Source organism: Corvus cornix, chromosome 3 (assembly GCF_000738735.6).
Source record: "Corvus cornix cornix isolate S_Up_H32 chromosome 3, ASM73873v5, whole genome shotgun sequence".
NCBI classification, from domain to species: Eukaryota; Metazoa; Chordata; class Aves; order Passeriformes; family Corvidae; genus Corvus; species Corvus cornix.
In genome coordinates, this window is record NC_047056.1 from 51,022,942 (window position 1) to 51,034,962 (window position 12,021).

Below are 12,021 nucleotides of genomic sequence, written 5' to 3' on the forward strand. Positions count from 1 at the left end.
GAAGAAAGTATTTGATTTTGCAGCTTGTACTTTGATGTTTATTGAAAATGTCTCAATCAGAGCTGTAAGATTGGGCTCAATATATTCAAAGTGGTTTGAATCTTTCAAGAGCAAGTCTTTTTTCCATTTCCAAACCCAATGGCTTCAAATCATCACATTCCACCACAGATGAAGTGATTTATATGTCTTAGCAGTGCTGCAAACTGCAGTCTTCTATCCTGGAACTCTCTCCACAAAGTATTAATGTCCCCCAATGATTTCAAATCACTTCACACACTGTAAAAAGGGCTAGGTGATTAACACTCTTAAAAACTCCTTATGCTTGGCAGAGATTTACATTTAAATCCTAGGCATGTGGAAAACCAGGTTGATACTAACCAAAAGATGTATTATTTTGTACCTTTGAATGTGAAAGGTATTTCCTAAGCTTTTTTGCTCTGCTAGTCAGCTAAATGTGTCAGAGTCTGTAAAATTACACTCTGCCTCTCAACTTCAGCAAATTCTCATACGAAGAGCTGAGAAAACTGGTGGGATTTTTTTTGGCATAAAATGCAAACTCTGCCACTATTACATTATATTTCCCTAAACTGAATACTGTGTCTCACTACCCCTTTTTCTCTCCTTTTTCTTCTCCATGGGCTGTACAGAATCTCCTGTTCAGCATGATATATTGTTTATATAGATGAGGGGGTGGCTCTGAGACCATACAAAGCAGATCCAAAGCTGCATTCAAGGATTAGAGTAAATCCACTGGATTTCTCCCTCCTCCTCCTCTGTTTCCATGATCTGGTAAAATGAGGGGACACAGAGTAAGTGCATGTGAGGTAGGATCAGTGGGTGTTGATGTGTTGACTAGGAGCAGATGGACCTTCAAGATTTGTTGCCACTGGATACAGAAGTATTTGCACAGGTGGAGTAAGAACAGTCCAGTGTGGCAATTATCCTTTTTTTTTTTTTTCTTTTAATTCAGAACAAGTTATCCTTTCACTTTCTGGACAGAGCTTATTGCTTTCCCTAGCCAGCTTTGAGCACACACAAAATCTGTCCCCTCTATCCTTGTGCACATAAATACCACCTTCAGTCATGCTTGTTCTGGCTGGAGATGGACTCCTCCAGTTGGTTCAAATTATTTTCTCTTCCTTATATTCCTTTTGCTCTACCACACTTTTGTTTCCTCATACAGCTGGAGTCCCTGGTAATTTGGACCACCAGGGTTTTGATACTGAGCTAGTAAAGTCCACAGAGACCTAGCTCTTGCTATTAGCCCTCCTGAAATCTGTGTTTGCCCTGTCTCATCAGACTGGAGCTAAATTCTGCTATCAGCACATCGCTGCCACATCACTACAGTCAGTCCCATTCAAGGCTATAATGAAGGGCAGTATCAGCCACGTACAATACTTGTGGTGCAAAGTGCAAAGCTTCTTGATAAAAGGATTCCTTCCTGAGTATGTGGCTAGGGGATTTCAGCAACAACCCTGAGAGCAAACAAACTGAATCACATAGTTCTTTTGTAGCACAGAGAATTACCGATGTGTTAGTAGGGAAAATCAAATGTCAGTTCCCCCAGAGCACTAGGTTTGTCCAAGCATCTTATTTTCTCTGCTAAGGTTTGAAGGTTTTAAAAATTATTTATTTATTGCATTTTCTTTCTTTGTCCTGTAGGGAGAGGGAAGGTCTGCAAACTGAACCGTACCTGCATGTGTATATCAAGACAGGCAATCTCATGGTCCTGCAAGCAGAGAGTCTGTAGGATGAACTGAGCTATAATAACAGGAGCAAGAAGTTTGTGTTGGCCTGCCTTTGAAAACAATAGTCAGCTAGGGGATCTGTGAAGATCTCACTGTGATGCCTCTGAGATTAAGGAAAGTCCAGGGTGTTGCTTTTATTTTTTAATGGGAAGCTTTTAATCTTCATCTGTGTTTTGGATGCACACATAGGAAATTTTGAAAATTAGATGGAAATGAAATATTAGCTGGTCTTCAAAGCTTGTCACTGTTATTTTTTGTGCTTGCTATTTTTCTAATATAGAAGCAATCAGAATCCCCTAGAACTACTGTATGTGGCTCCTCATTCCCTCTCAGCAAAGAACAAGTTACAAGTAGCCAAAAGTTAGGAAGTGCGATGTGCTCCTCACAGAGAGGGTGCGAGGGATACCATGACAGGTGGGCTGCCACCTTCCCCTGTTCCAGAGGAGCTAGCTTGAGTTTAACTCCTATGGGGATCAGTTGTGTTGCCTGAGGGGAGCAGGATGAGAGCTAGCACACCGGAGAGCTTGGATAGCTGTTTCCTGGTCCTGGCACCGGCCCCAGCTCTTTCTGTGACAGCTTGATGACTCGTTTTTCCTGTATGCAAGATGCATATTTTAGTATTTACTTACTTGGCAAGGTGAAATGATGATTAATTTGTCTTGGTTTTTGCAGTCTGATGTACAGAGTGTGATTAGTTGCAATGTGTGCACACATTACCCCCCCAGCAGCATGAGCATGAACCCCAGCAGGAGCAGCTGCTTTCAACTCCTCCTGAACCATGGAGGGAGGTGCTTGGATTTTCCCTTCCTTGGTGCCACACAAAGGTGGTTGTTTATCTTTTATCTGAAGGTCTAGTGCAGGTATGGGTGTTTTGAAATCCTGTGGTTAACCATTCCCCAGATTCTGGGCTGGTCCTATGTATGGTGATGAAGATCCAGTGGATGTGAGCTGGCAGTCTTAAGTGGCCAATTATATTACAGATTGCCCAGGAACATCATCCTCATCCTTCGGTCAGGGCAATACCTCCCATGAAGACAAATTTCAATCTAATTGTAGCAAAATTCTTTGAGTACAATGAGAGATAATACAAAAAGTTTGTGATGACAACAATATAAATCAGCACAGCAGTCAATGGGAACACCCCACAGGCCATTCATCCATACGCTTCCATTAATAGGTGTGTGACTTCATTTTTTTTCCCTGTTTCACTGCAAAGGATTTACAGGTCTGGACATTAAATATATCTGACTTATGTAACAGAGTAGTAAACAACACTGCAATCTAAATTTAAACTCAATACCTGAGAGACCTACTCTTTCAGATTAGAGATAAGGGAATTTAGGAAAACCAAAAAAGCTCAGCCCTTCCAAGACTCTTCACCTCTTCTCAGTGTTTCCAAATACTAAATATCACCTTCACACTTTCTACCCTTTTCATCATGTGTCTGGAGCTATACTCCATAAATTTCATATGGTTTCACTAGAACTGATAGAGCTTGTGGTTCCAATACCAGCTTTGCATTTCCGTAATGCAGAGGCCTATATATGGAAAAGAGAGAAGGAGACTAAATGATCTGCTCCAGAGCCCCCAGTCTTACTCGGGGATTTCAAGGAATGATAGCAAGTTACAGAATGAAAAAGAAGTCTCCATTTTTTTTCTAGTTTCTCATTTCTGGCTGGTAGAAGATTTTTTTCTGCTGGAAATTACATATGTACAATTCCATTATTATCATTTACAGTGAGTTCATGCATGTTTCCTGGTGTGAAACTCTGTGATATCCAACCCACTTTTCCTTTGGAAGTTGAAAAAGACTTCTTACAGCAAGAGAGACCTTTCAGCCTGTGGCAGAAACAGTGATGACTGTGCCAAGTGGAGATGCTGATGGCAGTTGTGTACCCCCTTTGTGTTATTTATTGCTTTTACCCGTCCTCATCCTGCCCAAGTCATCCCAAATATTTCTTGGGGCAGAAGTGTACTGAATTTTTACCTAACAGAGTCTGCTCCTGAAAATCACAAACCTCAGATGTTCAAAGCAGCAGTCAGGCCCAGAGTAATCAATACCCTCAGATAAAGGGTATGTTTCTGTGGCAAAGCAAGTACATTGGGCAATCTCTTATCTTCTCCTTTTTGAGTTTTAAGATTGCCATGCAAGCTTATTTTCAACTTTTCACTGAAATTATCTGAGGTGGCCTCTTTTAGTTTAATGCTGTGCCCAGCAGCGGGGGCTTTGAGAGAGGCCTCAGTTTGCAACACCCAGTGCCTGGATTGTGTCTCCATACAAGCAGCGCAGGGGGACCCAAGAGGGAGGAGTCAAGCCAAGCATAAGTTACAGTGTGAATAAGCACAGGGAAGATGGTGCTGGGAAAATCTCCTGGGATCTTGCTGTTCTGAGTGCTGGCAGTTGGCCATGCCAGACCCCCTTCTGAGAAGCTGTCTCCAGCTTGCTGGTTTTGCCTTGCTCAAGGAAGTAAAGTTTTGTACATTGTCTGTAAACAAGTGGAGCTGTGTCAAAAACACCTGCTTCTCTTATCATTACTCTTCCTAACAGAAAATTACTATAGAACCTTGAATTTTGGCTAGGCATTGAGGTTAAAACAAGAAACGAAGAGAAACACTAATTTAAATACCAAGGTCTGCTTGGTTCTCTTCAGGCATCCTGCGCAACTAATTTTCTTTTCCTCCTTACCCCCTGCCTGAGGCACCCGTTGTCTATAATTCAGGATTCACTTGGGAATGTAATTTTTCTTGAAAGCCATCCTTCCTTGTTATTTCTGATTATTTTTTTTCCCTTGGAACTTGCCATTTTCGGGAAATACTAATGATTTCTGAGTTTGATATGATTTGGGCCAAAGCCGAAAATGAAAGAGAGGAAAAAACCAAACTGTCCTTGAACTGGGAATATGGCCTTTTCAGACAGCTTCATTTAACTGCTGAATTGCTGTATACATTTTTGTGTAATTTCAGGAGAGCATTCTGAGAAGTTGTTCTGTAAATGCATAATGACATTGATTTTTCAGTGTAAGGCTTGACTTTAGTAATGGATTTCAAGGAATTTTACAAAGAACATCCATATCATGGCCCCTATTCTAAGGAACATGAGATTTTAAACTAGAGCGGATGATTCGCTCAACATCATACCATAAATGTGTGGAATTGCTGGGAAGAGAAGGCAGATTTCCTGTAAGGAAAGTCAATATTCACAAAAAATATCCAGCAGTCCCCATCCCTGTATCTCAGCATGAACTGGTGGTTTAATTGGCTATATACACAGTTTTGAATCACTAATACCGAGTTTATTGGAATTGAAGCTATTTCTGAGTGACGTCTCTCAAGCTTGCAGTTTCACTTATTTGTGGATTTTAGTACTGTGTTTACAGCATCCCATTTGTCTTGTTCTGTTGGCCTATAAAAGAACAAAATGTACTACTCTTCAGACCTGAGTCTATACAAAGAATGATGCACTGTTGGCAGACAAAACTGGAAAAATATGAAATAACTAAGCTGCCTTTGGCATCTACCGATTCAAGCTGGATTAGTAGAAAGAGAAAGGTCAAAGTACTGGCAAATTCCTTCTCTCATTGGAGGGATGTGAGCAGAAATCTCAGAGGAAGAAAGTACATTCTTCAATGTGGAATTTTGATAATATAACAGACTGAGCTGAGAACGAGGGGGAGGAAAATCCAATCGATTTAAGTAAAATGTAACAGACATAGCTATGAGTAGGTTTTGTCTCCGTTTAATAATAATGAAAAAGGTTTGAAAGTAAAGTAATTAGTTGAAAATTATGAATTATAAAAAATTAGTTGGAAGAGATCTGTGAATCAGTGAATATCACGGCTAAGAAAATATTTTCTGAGTTTAATTTCTCTTTTTTTTACATTGTTTTCATAGAGCTGCAAATTATATCTCTTCCTTTGTTACAATACATCTTGTTCAAAGCCATTTTTAAAAACCTTGCAGTTAATCTTTTGGTGAACAGCAAAACTTGAAACCAGAACCAGAATTTCCCTGAAAACCCAGACAGTCTTGTTTGCTTTTTAAGTGGAAAATGATGGATTTCATGTTTCTGAAAGCAAATGACTGGGACCTGGATCCTTAGTCCAGGCTTCAGAGGCCTCATGACATTTAGTACACAAATTTTCTCTTCTTTTCTATGCCATCAGTTCATTATGAACTCCTCTCCTCTCTGGGTCCATGTAGTCAAATGCCAGAATCAGCACTGTCCTAAGACCTCCAAGCCGCCTGGAGCAGACCAATTCCTGTGATCACAAGCATACCCAGTGAATAGGCTCCCTGTTGGCTCCAGGATCTTTGTAGGGCTGAAATATACTGTGGGCTCTTCTTTGGCATCCATACATTTTTTATCAGGCACTGGCTATTGCTGGTGCCTTAAGTTACATTTAACCTATATGCTGGAACACAGATTTTGGTGGATGCTGATAGCAGGGGAATGATTCACTACCTGGCATTATCTGACTGTACCAGTCAGCATCTCCCCTGAGTCTGGGGGGGGGGGAAACCCTAAAAGTTCACACAGACCTATAAGCTATTCTGTGACAGATTTAAAGCCTGGAACATGTCTTTCTGTAAAATATACTTACCCCTCACTATACTTAGGCATGTTCTCAGAACAATCATTCGGGATTAGCTCTTGAAATAAAATTAAAGTTGCAGCAGCAGCCATAACCAGGTTGTTACCAGCAGGATCCACACTGGGTGCATGCTGAGGGTAACAGCTGGTGCAGAGAAATGAATAGCCAGCCATTGTCCCTGCACCTGGCCGGTACCAGCTCCCACAGCCGGAGATGATAAATAGGGCAACCACGGAGACGATTGGTGTATTTTTCTGGAGAGGAATGAATTAAATCATAATTGTGGCAGAAGTGTATGATGTGTAGGAATTATGTATAAATGAGATGTGATGAACAAGATCTTCCACTTTCCCCCATCAAAGAAAGCTTTTTAGTTCTCTTGTCTTAGGGACAGAAAGACATTGGGGAGAGGGTCCTTTCACAAAATGGAAAAGAGGGGAATTGCCAGACAAGGAATGCAAATGAGCCTTCCGGCACACTGGACGAGACTCTAATCCTCATTATTCTTTGTGGGTGCAGTGGAGATTTCAATTGTTGCTTTTGTTAGCTAAATGCAACTGAGACATGACTTGTACAGGAGGCCCATCTGTTTGTAAGAATGAGGATGGTGGGAGAACAGCAAGCGCTGAGCTCAGCCTGCCCTGCTGCTTCCAGCAGTGGGCATATGCCACTGCTACAAACCTCGGTGATGTTTTCAGACATGGAATGTGGAACAGATCACTGTTACCACCGTGAAGGGCTTTACCTGGTGACTGGGAAGGGACAGGTAAGCCTGCTGCACTGGCTATGCTTAGGAGGCTGGAGAAAGAAACCTTGTCCCTGTGCTGCAGCTGCCCTGGTCCCATCACTGGGAAATAAGGTCTGGAAATAAGTGGGATTGGATTTCAGCACAAGGAGAACATCATGCTCAATGCTTTGCTTTGGAGTCAGGACCTTCACCTTTGATCACAAGTGCTCAAACTCCCCTGAGTTCAAGGGACTGCATACACCACCACTTTCCTTAATTTCATGTACAGCTCTACAGAGCTTTGCAGCTTCCCTACCACAGATGTCTAAACCAATCTTCCCATTCAATTGAGTAGCAGCAATTAGTAATAGCAGAACCCATCTCCTGAGATCTTATTATAAATCCCCAAACCCCTGCATTTACACATAATTAGTGATAGCAGGATACACTAATCCCCTGCCTGTTGCTCAACCCAGGGATGGCAAATATTTCCCTGCTGGATTTTTGGAAACTCTATTGAGTTTTTCAAAAGTAAACACCACAAAAGTGAAATAAAGACTCCCCCATCCCTTCTCCTTCAACAACTGTTGCTATATCACCATCCCACAGTCGCAGAGAAAACTTGCCCATGTGTGGCTTGGAGCCTTTGCAGAAAATAGCTTCCATTATTCAAAGAATGAGTAACAGCTGACACATTATATGTTATGTTTCCCTTTTTTTCCCTTAAGAAATGGCAGAAAGAAATGCTAACTAACAACTTCTTTGTAGTAAACACTCATGGAGAACTGGAAAAATTTCCCGGTTATTGATAATTTTGTGTTTTGCAGCTTCCCAAAAATCAGGTGTTTTTCAAAGATATGTTACATTCCCATGGAAAATCTGTACCCTGCCTGTAATCTCAGCAATAACTGTGTGAAATTGATATATTTTTCTTCAGCTTCATCACCTACCAACTTCTGAACAGCAGCAGTCAAGGTGAGAAATGCCACCAATTTTCCCTCAGTAGTTGCAAAAGCTGTGAATGTGGTGGTCTGGAAGCAAAGCTCCCAAGACTTGAAAAATACTTGTGGCTTCACAAGAGTCTGCATTCAGCCAGTTGTCACAAATTACTTCTGAGCTGAGAAGCTCCCATTTTCCCTGACAAACTTCACTGGCCAACTGTGACAAGCCTGTCTGCCACTATTCCACACCAGGGACAGAGAAAGATGCTTCAGGAAACCCAGCGTTTATATTGTATTAAAAGTTGGAAGGCTTCACATAACTTAGGGAAAATGGTAAGTGACTTCTAGGACCAAAACTACTTACAGACACTGGGCTGAAGAACCAAAATCACTTCATCTCTTGCTTTTGGAATTTGAGCCAAAGCCATTGAGGAGAGGGGAGCTGCAGCACAGATATTTCCAGGCACTCAGCAAGGGGCTTTACTAACAGGGGATGGGAGGTGAAAGTGGCACCAGTGGAAATCACGGATGGGGGCCACAGAGTGAGAGGATGAGGGACTCGTTTCTATTCAGAGTGGGTATTTATGAACGACGACTAACTGGAGTCCAGATAGGAGTTTTTAGTCATCTTAAGCAGCTGGGTGAGCAGTAATCTGTTATCTGGAGAGGTGATGGTAATAGCTAGCAATAAATAAAGTACTCCACTTTATCTCCCACAAAGGATGTTTTAGTTTTATTTCTTCATTATGGGTAGTTATATATGATCAGCTTGAACCTGGACGTGAATGAACATTTGTTGTGGAGAACTGCAGAGGTCTGAGTTTGAGTTTTCACTCTTTTAATCTAGTTATTTCTTTTCAAACTTATGCTTACATAAAAGCACCTACATAGAAAGTTTGGAATACAGGTTATTTGTATTAAATATTTCTGACACGAAGATTCCATAATGATTCACAATATCTTCCCATTAGCTCTCTCTCACACTTTTTGACAGCCATGGACTGGAATATCTCTCCCTCTGTCAGCAATTTAAGTAAAATGGCACTATTTTATCTTCTCCCATTTCTTGTCAATTGACCCTGATTTCAAGTGTCTAGTCCGTATCTATTGAGAAAGTCTTGTTTGTTCCTATATCATTGTGCTGATTAGGTGCAGTAATTTATTTGTTATTGATGTTTTCAAGCTCATTTTTTAAGCTCAAAGGAGATTACACCAAGAATGAAATACTAGCCATTAGCCAATACCTGTAAACCTAAAATATATTGCTTAGGGGAATTTTTCTTCTCTGTAGAAAACAGACCTAGTACATTTTCTCAGTCTCTTGATTCTTCTATGTGCAGCTCTCTTGAAGTATACAAATGTGATGCTATTTACACTACTGCAGCTGGGTCTTAAGGTGCCTTTTATTTTCTAAATCAAAATTCAGTGAGATTTAACAATCTGTGAATGGCTGCAAATCAAGTATGCTAAGGTCAGCTTTCTGGGATTGTTGCTAGGTCTTTGTATAGGGAAAGAAATAAAATATAAAAAACCACAAACAAATAAGAAGAAAATGCAGTGAAAGGCGGCATGTTCTGCTAACATCTTCCTTGTTTACTTATTAAAGGAGATTGTATCTATTCTGATAAAAGGACTTCTGAGGAAGTACAATAAATGGAAAAGATCGAAGCGTGAACAGAAATCTGGTTAAGTTTTCCAAAATTTGTGTGAATGATATAACAAATTACCTGATTTTTAAAATAACCCGTTTCAGAGTGAACTGGTCACAACTACTCTGTGTACTATATACAGAAAGAAAAAGAGATACTTATTTTTGAGTTATGAAAAACAAGGCTTCTGCAAAGGATTAGATTGTGGAGATACAATTTGCTGATAATTTGCAGCACAGTTTGGTGTAGACTTGCTGCCCTTGTCAGAAAGATGCATCTCCAGGACAAGTCCTGGCTGATGATGTGCAGTGAGGACTTGCAGACCCAAGCAAAGCCACCTCACTTCCATGGCACAGGGAGGGGGAGGGCCTCTGTGGAGAGGCTGGTGGACAGTAGGGATCCTCATTACCCCACAACCAACCATGGGTCTAAGCAGGACATGTTCCAGGGGGACCTTGCCAATCTCGTTCCCCTGCCAGGTAAGGCGAGGGACATCAGGCTGCATACGTGGTAGCATCAGCACTTGCCAGCTTGCAGAAGAATTTTTTCACCCCCAGAACATTACAGCAGATCTCTGTGACTACTGAAACTGCCATGAATTACTTGATGTCTGCACTTGATGTCTATGATCTCACACTGAGAAGGTCTTCCCTACACACAGCACAACCCTTGCAAGAGCATAAAGGCTGGCTGGACAGCACCAAGATTTGACCTTCCAAACCAGGAAGCTTAAATTTTGCAAAACTGATAGTTGAGATATTACACTCCTGTACCCAGCCATGGAAGTTACTCCTTCAGCTCTTCTGATTCACAGCAAGGAGCTGCTGTCTTGGCTCAAACTGGACCATTTAGTCTGACACTCCACACCTACTCTGGACATGTGAATCAGGTCCCTATTTAACATCCATGGAGTTTTCACTGTTTTAGAGGAACTTGAAGACTTGAAAAGTTTTCCTTGGAGGTCTGACCCCCTGTTACAGCAGACAAGCACCTTTATGTGCCTGTGAAATAGTGGAAAGGACCCTTTTCTTTTTTTCCTTTGTAAACCTACAGAACTAGGGGTAAAATTTGCTCTTGCCAAAACAGATTGAAGTCTTTCAACTGAGGTGGCTGCAATCAGGATTTGCCCAGACTTGTAGCCTCAGAAATTGGCCACACTTTCTCCATTCCTCTAGTTTCTAGATAGAAATGCAATTTAGAAGCTTCAAAACTGTGAACTAAGGTAGGCAGGACATTTAGCTAGGGGAATGCAAGACCCTGAAAAGTACATAATTTCAGAACACTTCCCCCAACACAAGGACTGTTTTAAAATATCTCTGAAATGCTGATGTCTGTAGGCAAAGAAACTAGGCTATTTGACTTGAAACTTCATGTGATAGTTGCTTCAAGAGTATTTGAAAATACAGTGGCTAATTTTCTTCAGGAACTAAGGCCCTGGCTACAGGTACAAGATAATCCAAATGTATACCATTTCTAAAAGGAAAAGATTTGGGAACTGTTCCAGTCAAACAGTTTGCCAAGTTACTTCAGACAAAATTGTGACTTACAAAATGTGGCACTTTCCCATTAGAGAGACCTCACTTATTTTGACCCATCTGTTTTGACTTGATCTCTGGAGCCCAAACAGCTCAGGCATGGTCTTGTCCTCCCAGCCCCAGACCAGTAACCATAACTGCTCAATTTCTCGCATGCCTGTGTACTTCTTCCATAAGGAAGTCATGGAAACCTAATCTCCAGGATCTGGATGAGAAAGAAAAAAAAGTTAATTTATGTGCAAGGAAAAGGTTGCCAAGCTCAGAATAACGGCTCATCCTAGGAGTTGGTGTAATGTTCTTATGATAGGCTGCAATTTTTTTATTCCCAAATTGGATAAGCTGGTGGGTACCAATGTGAGCATATGGGCAGGTGACACCTATGAGCAGTGAGCTGCTGCTCGTCAGCCAGGAACAGGCACGTCACAAGTGCTGCTGTTTTGCAGCTGACGGGCAGCATCTCGCGTCCCTGCGTGCAGGAATCCCGTGATTATCAGTTACCAATTTTCCGCAGTGCCTCCCACCGAGCCCGGATTCCTGCAAATGAGGCTGCTGCCCCTCGACAACGCCTCTGTCGAAGCACGGTACTTCCAGCTCTGCTCCATGCGAGCGCAGCAGTTTGAGTCTTCCTGTAGCTCATGTCCTCAGGGTTCGCCCCCGCTGTTCGTCGCCCACGGAGATACCCCTACCAGGAACCACATAAGCTGAGAAATTCAAAGTCAGGGCTGTGCTGCTGTAAGGCTTTGTGCTCCTTAACCCGCACCCCCAAACCCCCGAGACCGCATTGTTTCGGTTTCCTTCCACTCCCTTTTTATTCCTGCACGTTCAGGTG